At 30.3% G+C, this 15,692-nt stretch overlaps 1 protein-coding gene and 1 long non-coding RNA gene across 2 annotated transcripts in view; one reads left to right on the top strand and one right to left on the bottom strand.

Moving 5' to 3' along the window:
* Positions 1-12,411, bottom strand: part of LOC142328921 (uncharacterized) — a 407,317-nt gene extending 394,906 nt beyond the window's left edge. Inside the window, exon 1 of the mRNA XM_075373089.1 lies at positions 12,302-12,411. The gene's annotated coding sequence lies outside the window, so the exon portion shown is untranslated. The remainder of the gene's footprint in view (positions 1-12,301) is intronic.
* Positions 12,412-12,813: 402 nt separating this feature from the next.
* Positions 12,814-15,692, top strand: part of LOC142329385 (uncharacterized) — a 74,697-nt gene continuing 71,818 nt past the window's right edge. Inside the window, exon 1 of the long non-coding RNA XR_012757484.1 lies at positions 12,814-12,889. This is a non-coding gene — a long non-coding RNA (uncharacterized LOC142329385). The remainder of the gene's footprint in view (positions 12,890-15,692) is intronic.

The following is a 15,692-nucleotide window of genomic DNA, read 5'->3' as shown; positions in this document are numbered from 1 at the left end:
CTTAATTTTCATACATCATCTATGTTGTAGTCTTATTTTCCAAATATACAGCAAACAAAAAGTATAAAAAAAGCACAATTACTTAATTAATAATGGAAATAAGTCATCGGCAGTTGGTTTAATGACCCAGATCTCATAAAATTACCGGATTTACGTAACAGCTAGTATAATAATAAATGGATAACATCTGTCCATTTAGGTCCATTTATGTGCTACCTTATTTAGAATATATGCGAGTATATAATATATGTACCGCCAGCTGCAGATAATAGTAACACATAATTTACTATGGGATAGCTCTTAGTAATTGCATTTTCTCAATATCCTGACTATGTCCAGGTAATGTAGATCATGCTGTAAATAGGTTAAAACAAAAATCAAATCGAGTTTAATTCGTTATAATTTCGTAAATAAAATAACCATAATAAAAATCATATGACAAATTGTAGGCCATTCTTTCCTAGATTTTTTTTCTATTAAGAACTAATTAAATAAAAAAAAAAGTTTTTGAGTTGATATTTAAAAAAAAAAAAAAAAAAAACATTAATTCAGAAATAAATTTCCTTCTTTTTTTGCACCTGCTCCATAATTTGAATGAAACAATTCCAATATAAAAAGTTATATTAAAGCCAAAAACTGTAGTGAAATCTAAAAATATATATATATCAATTTTTTCTTAAATTTTTACTTTTAGAATTTGGTACCAATTAAACCAAAAAAAAAAAACTTACCCTTAATTTTATCCGACTTCAAACAGAAGAATTAAAAGTTTTTTTCGCAAAATTTTAATGTTGTGTTTTTTAGTCGATTAGTTCCTTCCAATTTCATTTTTTTACACCTTATTTTTGTTTAAAATACGGATAAATCTTCAAAAACCTTTACTCATATGGAAAAAATCGGCTGACCTGAGCAATATTTTGATTAGTTATCAGTATAAACATCAGTATTAATACTTTTCTTCAACGCATAAACAAACTTCATTATTTACAAAATAAATTTTCATATTTATTTTATATCTTCTAATATAAGTTATTCTACTCTTTTTTAACTTATAAAATTAGATTTTTAATCTCTGTCTTAAACTATTTATTAGTGTAAAAAATTTATTTCGATGTGATATTTTACATTCCTGTCTGTAATGCTGCTACAGTAGAGCTTTTTAAGGGAAAGTATAACGATGAGCCAAAGGGTATGGGAAGGGGGTTTTTACAAATGACGTTTCAAGGTCCCATACTAAAAAAAAAAAAAAAAAAAAAATTTAAAGAAATTTCCGGAAGATGTATTTTATATTACGTACGTAAGTCCGTTGACCTGTATTTTGATTTCTATCTATGAACTGGTTCAACATGGTGGTAATGAAAAAAAAAAGGTGTAGTGTTATGCTTTGCATTACCTCTGATGGATCAAAATTACCTCCGTACATTGTTTTTAAAAGAAAAATTCTTCGTACCGTACAGGTAATTGGAGTTATTATCAGAGCATGGAATGAGGTTGGATGGACGAAACCTTAATTTTAGATTGGATCAAGGGTGTATGGAAAAATCGATCGGCAGATTTACTTAATAAAAAAAATACCGGTTTGCTAGTAATGGATAGTTATCGGGGGCATACGACTGATAAGGTGAAAGACATTTTAAAAAAGGGTATGACAGACCAAGTAATAATTCCAGGCGGATTGACATCTCTATTGCAACCACTAGATGTCTGCATTAATAAACCGTTCAAATCTGCATTAAAACAACTTGTACATTAAATGGATGGAGGATGAAAATTTCTTTCTCACGTCTGCAGGAAGAATCAAGCACCCAGATTTTAACCAGATTTTTGTTTGGATAAAAGATGCTTGGGAAGGTATTTCCACGGAATTAGTAAGGAAAAGTTTTAAAAAATGCGGAATATCTAATGAATTTGATGGTAGTGTAGACGATCACTTTGGCAGCGCGACGTGGAGACTACCGGTAACACTTCTACAGACATTGGACGGTGACAGTGATTAATTCAAAATAAAATCCCATATTAAAAAGTGTATTGAAATGATTCTTTTCAACATAATACTTTTTTTCGTTTTACTGGTTTACTGATTCTGAACTAAACTAGTATTTACCGTAATTAATTATTAATATAATCTTAATATTGTAATTTATAGTTACAATTGAAGAACATAAGAAAGGGAGTCCGACAAGGATGTTCCCTATCTCCGTTACTTTTTAATCTTTACATGGAACTAGCAGTTAATGACGTTAAAGAACAATTTAGGTTCGGAGTAACAGTACAAGCTGAAAAGATAAAGATGCTACGATTTGCTGATGATATAGTAATTCTAGCCGAGAGTAAAAAGGATTTAGAAGAAACAATGAACGGCATAGATGAAGTCCTACGCAAGAACTATCGCATGAAAATAAACAAGAAGAAAACAAAAGTAACGAAATGTAGTAGAAATAACAAAGATGGATCGCTGAATGTGAAAATAGGAGGAGAAAAGATTATGGAGGTAGAAGAATTTTTTTTATTTGGGAAGTAGAATTACTAAAGATGGACGAAGCAGGAGCGATATAAAATGCCGAATAGCACAAGCTAAACGAGCCTTCAGTAAGAAATATAATTTGTTTATATCAAAAATTAATTTAAATGTCAGGAAAAGATTTTTGAAAGTGTATGTTTGAAGTGTCGCTTTATATGGAAGTGAAACTTGGACGATCGGAGTATCTGAGAAGAAAAGATTAGAAGCTTTTGAAATGCGGTGCTATAGGAGAATAAAAATCAGATGGGTGGACAAAGTGAAGTGAAGTAAAGTGAAGCGAAGTGAATGGGTGACAAATGAAGAGGTATTGCGGCAAATAGATGAAGAAAGAAGCATTTGGAAAAATGTAGTTAAAAGAAGAGACAGACTTATAGGCCACATACTAAGGCATCCTGGAATAGTCGCTTTAATATTGGAAGGACAGGTAGAAGGGAAAAATTGTGTAGGCAGACCACGTTTGGAATATGTAAAACAAATTGTTAGGGATGTAGGATGTAGAGGGTATACTGAAATGAAACGACTAGCACTAGATAGGGAATCTTGGAGAGCTGCATCAAACCAGTCAAATGACTGAAGACAAAAAAAAAATTGTAATTTATATGAACAAATTAAATGCTTTACTTTTTCAATATTTTCGTAGTTACGTATTTTTTTATCTTATTTGTTGTACTTTAAAATACCAATATATACTAGATTTTTTTTTTTAATTTTCGGTCCGGAAAATCGTGGTGCGTGGTTTATTCGACGGCGGCGGGTACTAGAATAAATACGGTTGTTCAATATAAAAGTCCAATAAAGATGCAATCCCAAATCTAGCATCCCCATCGCGGCTTCGCCCGTGCTCTTTGGTTACTTGTACTTCCTTCACGATCAGAGGGTCATGGCTCGCTTCTCTCTCCCTTTTCAAACAGGAAGGGAGAGCGAAAGTTAAAGGGGAGAAAACTCCCCTTTAACTTCCCTTTCCTTCACCCGTTTCTCTTTCCCTTACTTCCCTTTCCCCATCCTCTTTCCCCATTTTCCTTTCCCTCTTCCTCTTTTCTTTTTTCTCTATTCTCTTTCCATTTCCTTTTCCCGTTTTTTCTTTTTTCCCTTTTTTTATTTTTTCATTTTCCCCTTCTTCCTGTTTTACCCTTTTACCTTTTTCGATTTTTCCCTATTTCCCTTTTCCGATTTTTCCCTCTCTCTCTTCTTCCCCGGTTTTCGATGAATTTCGGGATAGGTTCATTTTGCCACTAAGCAGAAATCATGGTAAAATTCTTTGTAATTCCTAATTAAAAAACAAAGCACATTTCCAGACACATCAAGAACACGTTTTCCGAACTCATGTTTATTATGAACTTTTTTCATTATTTTAAACAAAGAAATACAACTGTAAAATTTAACGGCATTTTTCTGAAGCACTCACACAATCATTCTGTCGCTCTGCGCGCGCACACGATGTATTAATATTAATTATTTGACAGATGTAATGAATTACTTCATTTCCGTGCTTTACCTACGCTTTTAATCTCAAGCAATTTTTTTTTAATTTGACATCTTCAATTATTTTCTTTAGGTATTCTAATTTTTTAATTCCATTTTAATTTAATTTAATATTATTTTATTTAATTTTAATTAAATTTTTTTAATGGCCTTCCTCTCCCCCATTTCTCTTTTCCTCTTCCTCTTTTCTTTTTCCCTTTCCGTTTCCTTTCCCCGTTTTCCCCTTTTTCTTTTTTCCATTTTCCCCTTCTTCCTTTTTGCCTTTTTCGATTTTTCCCTATTTCCCTTTTCCGATTTTTCCCTTTCTCCCTTTTTCCTTAGGCGTAAATCGGTACAGTAGTTTTTTAGTCTATAGCGGACACACATATCGGAAACATTACAATGGAATCGTAAAATATTTAATATAGCGTATGTTGCTTTTACGTCCAACAGATAGCGCTGTTAACACGAAATTTGTTTTTTTATCGATTTGAACCCCTTAAAATCAAAATTTCGCAAACTCCTTTCTTAGTGTACGCCTCCTTAAAAGTACGAAGGTACCCTAAAAATTTCAAGTGTTGTCAACCTATAATAGTTTTGGTTGTACGTTGAGTCGGGACATTCTCTTTTATATAAGAGATTAATAACAAAAATTTTATATTTTTCTTATGACATAAATGGCTATTAAAACTGAAGTAGATTTGGTACCAATATCATATTCCAGACGCAAAATGAAATGCAATATTTTTATTATTTTCATAAAATTTATACTTAATTTTTAAACAATTATTTTTAAATTAATTTTTTTTTTTGTTAGGGATATTTTCTTTATAAATAAATTTTTCCTGAATTTTCCTTACGGAAAAAAGTCCTTAAAATCAGACACTTTTTATTTAAACTTTGGGAATTTTGATGCTTAAATATTTTATTTTGGTAATTTGCCAACATTTTACTAGATTTTTTCTTTTTTTAAGAAAACATTTTGAAAAAATGTTGTTCGGACTATGAACCTCTTTTGATTTTTTTTAAATTCATCCCTCCGTAAATATTTTTAATAAAAGAAGAAAAAAAATTATATATATAAGTTACATTGAGGTACACTTTAAAATGTATTTTATAACAAATACACGCAAATGTGTTTATGTGGATTTCTCTTTCTCTTTAAAATAGTATTTCTTCCGTAAATCTACCGTCAAAAAAGTTATGGCATATTAAACTACAAAGTTTCCAATAAAAATTTAACATTTTTAATTTTATTCCGCTTCGCCCATCTTCATGAAAACATCTTTAGCTACATTTAAACAAAAGAGCAGCTATATTTATACATATATGTTCTCTTCTCTTACTTTACGACTTATGCTTTAATTTTTACACATTTATTTTATTTTAAGAAAATATTTATGAGAAATGAAAATAAAAGAAACATGATTATGCTATGATTTTTTTTTAAATCATCGAAAAAGTTTTTTTTATTTTCATTTGTAAATAAAATGCTACATAGACATGACATTTTGTAATATTTTGACGAGATTTTACTCTGGGACCTGAATTAGTAACTCCTGTCAATAATCAATATCATATTTTAATAATAGAAAATATATATATATACACAGAACCTTTCTTACCAAAAATAATAAAAGACCAAGAAAACAAAATCAAAAACCAGATTAAATTCTCCATAACTGATAAGTTAACTGTAGTAATAGTAAGTGACCTGATATGAGAAAATAACGTAATTGAAACTGGTTCAGCCATACTGAAAAACAGTACTATCCTAATATCCTATATTAGGAATATTAGAGGAAATTAAAAAGCCTGGCCTACCGAAATTCAGATAATCTACTAATGACACTTTAACTTTTCAGATGAATTTACAATTAACTACATTAAAGGAGAGAGTATGGTATTACGTCAAAAGTGAGGTATCGAAATTTTTGCAAATCTTGACATTTTAGGATCCAACTTCATCATGTAGATCATTCGTTCTCAAAGTGAGCGATAACGCCCCATTGTTGGCGCTGGAGACCTTCAGGAGGGACGGTAGAAGACCAACAGAAAATTGGGGTTGTTCAGGCGGTCTAGGAAGCCGATAACTGATTTTAAAAAAGCCAAAAACTATGTTTTCCTGATATTTAAAATTAAAATTAATACCTAAAATTAAAGACACTTATATTTTATGATGAAAAATGACTGTATTCAAACTATTGTAACTTTGCAACTATTTGGTTACAGTTCTGGGACCTGGTTTTTCCTATTTTCCAGCTCAAAATATTAAAGAAACCACCAACTTTACTCCTTAATTTGGGTCCAAAAGATTACAGTAGGTCTTCTTTTTATTAGAAGAGTTGAAGTTCGGGTAAAATATTTCGCTAGCCGTAACTCGAAACAAAGCGTTTCGCGACCAATGTTTATGTGAACCTTTTTCACTTTTTTCATCATTGAAACATGTCCTGAAAGTTTCTCCGTTTCTTCGTGGAAGACTCTGTATAAATAATTCATAAAAACGTTTTTAAAAAGTCAACTTCCCACCACTTAAAATTAAAATATATGTTTGTTTTGTTCTTTTGCTCAGTCTTCCTTTGGTCAAAATATTTTTCAAAAATTCTTTGAAAGTTCAAACTTCCTTTGAAAGTTCATACTTCATATAAAGATGCATCAAGAGATGTCTACAATTTTTAAAATTATAGACCCCGAATCTAGAATGCCGAAAAATATTTTTCAATGAAAAAGATGTGCAAGATATTGTATAACTTGACAACCGTAGCCGGGAAAGTCATGTAGCAATACTTGGCCATTTTCTTTTTTTGTTAACCACGTCTACTAGCTAGTGTCCCCGAATGGCTTTGACGACACGTTGCACTTACTAACCTTATGGTAGCCCTGAAAAAAAGGCTGTTTTTGTCGTCGATTGGCTTCGACAGCTCGTAATTCATAACCTTATGGTGGCCCTACAAAGGGCCGTTTTTTGCGTAAGCTCTGAGAAGAGCTATTGAGTCCGGAGGCTGGTTTCCGGCGAAGTCGGAGAGTTGCAGCTCGTCCATTGAAGACCGACCAGGCTTTTCTGGCAGTGGTAGTCCCCAGAGTCCCGTAGTGTCGGATCGGCGTCGGTCGTCCGTCGCAGGCGCGGCCTGCTGCTCCGGCGGGGATGTAGCATCCGCCGGGAGATCCCACGTTGAGCCGGCCCAGGAACTTCTATCTTCTTCCATCATCTTCTTCTTCTTGGTCTTCTTCAGGTGGAGGTCGACGATGAATTGAAAATTCACTCTCGTACACGCTCTTTTATTGGAACCTGAGAGTGGTGGTGCCGCACCACCACTATGGTGGAAGAACTGCGCGGTGGTAGTGATGCTTGTATCAGCGCATCCGTATACTTTGCACCAACTCACATCTTAGTTGCTACCGTGTTCGTCCGCCGATATTAATTTAGGCATATATGTGGTAACACTAGATAGCAACCATTATTAATCTCTGAGAGAGTATTTTTGATCAGTATATTTTGTACTTTAGATTCTTTAAAATGTTACACTACAAAAAATTTAAAGGATTTTTGCGTAATATAAATCAAAAAAATACCATGAGAAGTAAAGTATCATGTTATACAGTACATATATAGAGAATACAGACTCTTTAATAAAAACCTTTGACAGAATATTTACTGAAGTTTGAGCGGTAGCCTCACCATCCGTGTAGGCAGAATAGATTTGTATAATTTATATGAACAAGAAAGATTTTAGAAAAACTTATTAAGAGGCAAAAATTATAAAAAAGGATTTTTAATAATATTTGAAGGAATTTTCTGTTTAATGTCATTTATTTACACAGCAACAACAGGCTTACATCCACTTTAATGTATAATGGTTGATTCCTTTCCTAGCGACACTTTTTTCTATAATTTGCTCCCTAAAGAAACATTTACGTAAAAATTACTTCAACATCAATTTTTCAATCACATTTCAATTTCTTCAATCATTAATTTTTTTATTATAAACATTTCAACATCAAGGAAAAAAATCCTAAACAAATTTTGTTAGAGATTTCAAAATGATAAATAAAGTAAAATTTGAAACAAACATTGCCATAATTTTCACCTAGTATAAAATTTTCATCTCTTTTGATACCAGATAAAATTGAAACGCCGAGAAACTCCAAATCCTAGGTAATTAAATTAAATTCAACAGAAGTACTCTGGATTCAAATACGATGATATTAATTACTAGAAGAGTATTTATTACTCTTTGTCCATACACACCTATTTCTTTTTACTATACTCGGAAACCTTTAACTTTTCCCGAGAGTTTGAACCACTAATCAGCACCAAAGCAAGTTATAAACAGCAGCAGATTTGTAACTTAAATTTAATATAACGATAAAAAATTGTGGTATATCGTTATTTTATTCTCCCACGGTTTTCGATTAACTTTAACCGAAAAAAACTTTACCGAAAAACATTTAAGCTAATTATTCAAACCTTTCTTCAAAAAGCTGAAGAAACACTGAAAATAAAGTAACAGTTTTGTTTTAATACATTTTTAACGAAATAAAATCAAAAAGTATGTTGTGTTTACTGCCTAATACTGCGGTCATCAGGAAAGTACTCGGGACCTGACAGAGATGAAGCTACTATGTTCCAATGTCTATGATATTAGTTAAGTATGATCCTTTAGATACCAGGCTGCGAAATTTCAAATGCGTACGTTTTGCTGCTTGCTTATGGCGATGTAGTAAATCAAAAAAATGTTGATGTTTTTTTTGAAAAATGGATAAAATTGAAGTTCGAGCTGTGATAAAGTACTTTGTTTTAAATGTATGAACAATGAAATTTACTATTTTTTTTTAACAAATGAAGACATTTAATTTTTATTTAAATATCTAATAACCAATTACTAGATTTATCGGAAATCAACCTTAAAAGAGGTGAAGAAAATTAAAAAAAATTAGAACTTTTCCCCATTTCCGACTGTACTAAACGATATATTCACTAGATTGGGGCTTGCAAATACTCTTCAAATAAATATCTTAAAACTATTTTCGGTTTTTTTTTAATTTCGATTTTTTAACGGGTGAGATAGCGTATGGCGCGACGACTAAACCAATACAACAACTTTTTCTATATGTGTGACGCGGCTGGCTGCACCTGCCTCCTGTTACTTGACTAAAAAACAAAATAAAAGTAATTAAAAAATTGCAAAAAGGGAGAAACGAAATACGGTAACCTCCTAGTGGTTTTGTCGGGTAAGCTAGGAACCAAGCAAAATACATTTTTACCCGTACGAAGTACGGTAAACCAGTTATAATTAATATTTTTAAGATATAGGGCGACTGTTTTGAAACCCATGTTCTTAGATCACTCAAAATTTTGTGTCCTGTACGTACCAAATTGTTGCTGTGAAGAAATTACAATACACTGATATTTTTTATAAACTAAACAGGCTTTAATTTTTATTTATCATTATTATTCTCACAAGCATGAGTTCAATGAATACAGCTGGGTCCAACTAGACGGAAAGGGGGAGCGAAGCAGGCCCTGACCTACTAAATATCCCCTGATTACGACGGGAAACCTAAGCAACCGTACAGCGTGGGCGAAGTTACGACGGGATGTTCTATTTTTTGGGGGCTTGTAAATATTCTTCAGATATATATTTAACAATCATTTACAAAGTTTATTGAATTAGATTTTTTAAAGGGATGCGAGGGTGTTCGGCGTGGTGGCTCACCAAAACAGCCACTGTTACTGTATGTTCGACGCGACGACTGACTGCACCTGCCTCCAGCTACTGGACTAAAAAACATTGACCGCGACGGAAAACGCAAATAACGATATAGCGAGGGCGAAGCCGAGACAGTGGGATACCAGTTCAACGCCCGACAAAAACTACTGAAGATAAATTGATGAAAATGTATATTCATTTTTTCTGACGGTGTCAGCGCACACTAAGAAAGGATTTTTATGAAATTCCGAGTTTAAAGGATTAAAATGGAGTAATAATGAAATTTACTATTTTTTTTTTTTTTTAATTTCTCGGTAAGAAATGAAGATAACTTGATTTTTGGTGTGTGTAATATTCATGTGAATAACTAAAAACTAATTTCTAGATTTTTTTAAATTTAACTTGGAAAGGGGTTAAAAGGTAAAAAAAAAAATTCTAACAATGATTGCAAATTTTTCCCAAACCCGACAATATTAAACTAGATATTCATTCGATTTAGGCTTGTAAATCTCTTCAGATAAATATTTAAAAATCATTTTCAGCTTTTTTTTTATTTTAATATTTTAAGGGGGTAAAAAAACAGTTTTTTTACATTTTATGCTATCGCTACAGAACTCTGCTGTTGATTTGGTAGCATTGTGATGATAATTTGTTTGTAATTCTGATTATGTCTTTAGCGGCTTCGCTAGCGAGTCCTTCATTCATGCTGGATAATATAAAATTGTTTCACATATATAATTCATGAAACGAATTTATTCCATTAAATAAAATGTTTGTTTTTATTTATAAGCTTTAAACATTTGTTTAAAGCGACGTTTAATAAAAATGTATATATATTTTATTAAACACGACAATAAAAATTAGAAAATCTTTTCGATATAAAACGTAAATTAAGTTATAAAAAAATTTAAAGATAGTAGAAATGTTAATTGAACGGTAACAATAAATGAATGAAATTGTGTAAAATTAATAAAACGTCACATGTATGTAGTGGTGTTTAAAACTAATGTGATTTTTGACACTCAGAAGAGCAGTGACTGACGAATTGGTACGACAGTTTGGCATTGTATAATGAAAAGCATTTGACATGCGTACTTGGATATTAGTATACAGCTGAAGGCTGTCGTATCTCGATAAAAATATTTTTTTGTTCTCTGGTAACTTTTTTTCAGAGCCAACAAGAAACTATAAATAGTCTAATACAGAAGAAGACCTATGAAATAAGTTATACTTTTTAATATAATTTTCTAAAACTGCTTTTTACTGTAAGTACATAGTATACATTTAATATATTAATATTATATATGTATACGTGCGCGCACGCGCATATGTTTGTGTTAAAAATGAAAGAAAATTACATATTTGTTGTTTTTAACACAGAAAATAGAACGCGTTTAATGTAGTGATGAGATAGCAGTCATCGATTCAATACTTTAGATAGGAATATAATTTTTACATTTTTCTTCACTATGTAAACAAGTCAACAAACTAAAAAGCACCATAAAAATATGAAATATCGCTTGACGTAAACATTGTTTGCATGTATACTTTGATTATAACTTTTCTATTTTGTTTCATTGACATTATATATACATTTAACATCTTACAGAGTAACATTAATGAAAAATTGAAAAATTTATTTCATAATTTCGTAGAATATAAATTTGTTTTAATTTTTAAGTGAATCTCATACTTATTTTGTAACAAAAACTACAATAATAAATAACAAAAAATCTATCTCTTAATTTTTCAAATTTCATTTACTTTAAATTTCATTCCCAGGCATAATTTTAGAGCTTCCTGAAGAGAATGAGTCAATAAAAATAGCTTTAATTACTGTTTTAAATAATTTATAATTTACAAAAACTTACAAGATTATAATAAAATTAACCATTTAAGTGAAAAATATCCTTGCAATTCTGAAGACGTATATAAAACATACTTAAATAGAATCAAAACTTCACATTTAATCTAATACGTAACTAAAACCTAACCCTCATTAATACGTTAAACAGATACCAAAAATTCAGTTGTAAGTAAAACTGAAGATTTTGAGTTTAGATATTACTGAAATAAGTTCTAAATAAAATTTGGTTAATCAAATAGAAAAAAAGTATAAGACTTACTTAAATTAATATAGTTAGTTTATCACATTTTAAACGGTTTCACTCTAGTCAATCGACAACACATAAAAAAACGTGGTTCGGCTTTTGTTTGTACACTTCGGCTTATACTATTCAAGTATAGCACAATTTAAAACAATGAGGTCGTTATCTGATAGCCGGTTACTTGTCTGTTAAGTACAGATGAATGTAACAGTGTTCAATCAATCGCAAATCTATGTAATCATGAAATTTAATCAGGTTTGGAGATTAAAAGCTAATAATAATACTTATTAAATTGCGCAAACTCTTCAACAAATTAACATTAATATATCTTTAAGTACACCTTACATTAACGTAACCTCTTAAATTAAATATTTATGTTGATAAATAGTAAGAAAAAGTTACAAACTGGCATTATTTTAGTTTTAACTAATCATAATTTTCTGAGATAAAAAAGTGTAATATATTATTATTTTGATAGATTGTTTATATTAAATACTTACATAATAAAATAATGTGTTATCGAATAAAAAATAAATTTGGTTTACATCTACGTAAATGTACAACAAACAGTTTTTAGTCGGATAATAATATCGAACCTATACGCGATTCACGCAACATACACATACTACAGAGACGTTAGCCGGCGTCAACAAACTGACTTGAGATAGTTCTAGGTTTAGATGACAGAGCGCACCACTACTACGAATTTTTTTATCATCATGTTAATATTATAACCTTGAACTTCATCTGTTTCCTAGTAAACTACATCCCTATTTAATGATACTAGGTGAAGGTTATATAGATCAAAGCACGTACTATTTTAAATGAAATATTGTGTATAAAGTGTTAATATATTGAAAACCCTTTTATTTCATTTAAGATACTATACAGCAAAAATTATTTGAAATTAAATTAGGTAAATAAAATAATTTTAAAAAGTTAAGATACTATGTTTTACTTTTATTATTTTGTCTAATGAAATCAATTTAATTGTGTAATTTATTTTAAAAAAATAACAGTGAAAATTTATATATTTTCTACAAAATATGTTTGCCATTTGTACAAAATATTTGCCATTCCAAAGAAAAGTAAGTTTTATTTACTTAAACCTTTTTGTGAGTGTAAATGTGTGTTTGTGTTTATTTGCATGCGTTGTGTATATGTATACTGTCCATTATCATAATTATAACCCATTCAATAATATTTTATTATTGATACTCACATCTAATTTTTATAATAAATACAACACCCACAACATTTTTCTTTTTTCTGGCTTGCTGTTCATTAGGAATCTGATAATAAATGAACAAGTTGATTCATCAAACAAAATGGTATTCAATATGACATATACTGTAATTTTATCCAACATATGATTGAGCATTCCATACGTTGTTTCAAAGAACACAGAAATGCAATTATTCAAATTAATGCAATCAGACAATGCAATATATTTAATAATGGCAAATCTTTCATGTACAAGTACTATTACAAAGTTAAATATCTTACATATAGTACATAAGGATGAAAATGTAATACATTAAAATAATTATATGTGTCTTTCTTTTCCTGTTTAGCCTCTGGTAACTACCGTTCAGATAATACTTCAGAGGATGAATTAGGATGATATGTATAAGTGTAAATGAAGTGTAGTCTTGTACATTCTCAGTTCGACCATTCCTGAGATGTGTGGTTAATTGAAACGCAACCACCAGAGAACACCGGTATCCACGATCTAGTATTCAAATCCAAGTAAAAATAACTGGCTTTACTACGACTTGAACGCTGGAACTCTCGCCTTCCAAATCAACGGATTTGGCAACTACATTCACCACTAGACCAACCCGGTGGATTAAAATAATTATATATATATATTATATTAACCTCACGTACAAACTTAATGTTCTAATCATTTCATACCACCACTTTGATTTCATTATAGTATTTCAAGTGTAAAAGGTTCTTCCTTCTCAAACTACATCATGTAGACAACTCTCTGCATAGACACCTTTTCTTCCTATAGCAGTTATTTTACACCAAATCTGTTGATTCTGAAATATACTAAGAATCCTTTATATTAGAGTAACTGAAAAAAATTAGTGAATGAAAATAATAAAAAAAGGTTTTCCCTTCATTTATGTATATTACCCACCATTTATATTATTTATTAATTATTATTATTTTTATTATTATTACCCAATTTATTTACTTTTATTGGTAAATTAATCTATTTTTTAATTATTGATTTTATTTAACCACCTGTTTACACTACCTATAAAAAATGAATGCTAAGCCTGACCAATATTCAAACTCAGAATCTTAAGCATCCAAACAAAGGATTCCACCACACCACCACCATCAGCAATTGTTTATAATAATGATATTTTATACCTTTTTTTTTTTTTAAAATGGGAACTCTTTAGAGAACCATTTTTAATTATTTAATCTTTTCTTATTAAGAAATATTTTGTAATTATTTCATTTTAGGTTATTTATTTTTTTCCATTTTATAACAAAGTTTTTATTTGTGCAGGACTTTTTTCTGGGAATTAATAGTGAATTAGATTGCTCATTTAAAAATATTATATGATTTATGAAATGACAGTTCATAGATATTTGTGGATGCACATGTACATATCATATATATAAACACACATAATATGTTCAACATAGAATCAATGAATTACTTCCTAAAGGAAGTATTTCAATTAATTTATTTAACAACATAGCAGCTTACACTTCAATATAATATAGTTAAAACAATGTGTATTTAAATTTGTATAAATATACTAATAAATCAAAGTTGCTTCTTAAATTCAAGTAAATTCCACTCCCTAATAATAAAATCAATCTTTGAAGGGAACTTTGTATAAATTTACAAAAAATATATTTTTTCATTGGAAGAATAGAATGTTAAAGTTTTAAAACAGTCACTCATCTTTTTGTTTTATATTGGGAAACATGCATCCTCTTTGTAACTAACCTGATGTTTGATGGTTTTTGTAAAAAATGTTTAAAATAATAACAGAATAAGGACCCTTGAGAACATTTACAGACAAAACCAGCATAAAATATTATTTTTAAAGGATTGTGTTTTTTTTAACGTGTCTTTTAATAGTTTTAATACCTCAAAAACTGAAAATCATGTCGTTCTTTTTTTCTTTCTGGAATAGTAGAAACCAATATTTTGTTATATTTTACAAATCTCCATAGCAGAGTAGTAGCATCTATCCTTTTCATTCAAAAGGTTCTGGGTTCAACTCCCAACCACATTTAGTATTTTTTCAAGCTTGGCTACAAAATTCATTTCATATCATTTGGAAAAAAGAGTTAGGATAGCTGTAATTAGGCATCAGCCTGACCACCAGGTTGGTCTAGTGGTGAATGCGTCTTCGCAAATCAGCTAATTTGGAAGTCGAGAGTTCCAGCGTTCAAATCCTAGTAAAGCCAGTTATTTTTACACGGATTTGAATACTAGATCGTGGATACCGGTATTCTTTGGTGGTTGGATTTCAATTAACCACACATCTCAGGAATGGTTGAACTGAGAATGTACAAGACTACACTTCATTTACACTCATACATATCATCCTCATTCATCCTCTGAAGAATTATCTAAACAGTAGTTACCGGAGGCTGAACAGGAAAAAAAGGCATCAGCCTAAAGTTATTTTTGAGGGAGAATAAATAAATATCAACAAGGACATTTTATGTTATTGTCTATTTTGAATTGTTTTATTATTTCTGTAGTAAGATCCGATCTATTATTTCCTAAAATAAACAATCCTGTCAGCTCATAAAGTACGAGCTGTAATTCATTCTTAAAAATACCTCAAGCTTTGAGAGCTACATTTTTTGAGTGATATTCTACCAGAAAACTTATAGCCCATATTT

The sequence above is a fragment of the Lycorma delicatula genome, chromosome 8 (genome assembly GCF_047948215.1).
Source record: "Lycorma delicatula isolate Av1 chromosome 8, ASM4794821v1, whole genome shotgun sequence".
NCBI classification, from domain to species: Eukaryota; Metazoa; Arthropoda; class Insecta; order Hemiptera; family Fulgoridae; genus Lycorma; species Lycorma delicatula.
Note: the sequence above shows the minus strand (reverse complement) of the source record. Positions and strands in the feature narration are given on the sequence as shown.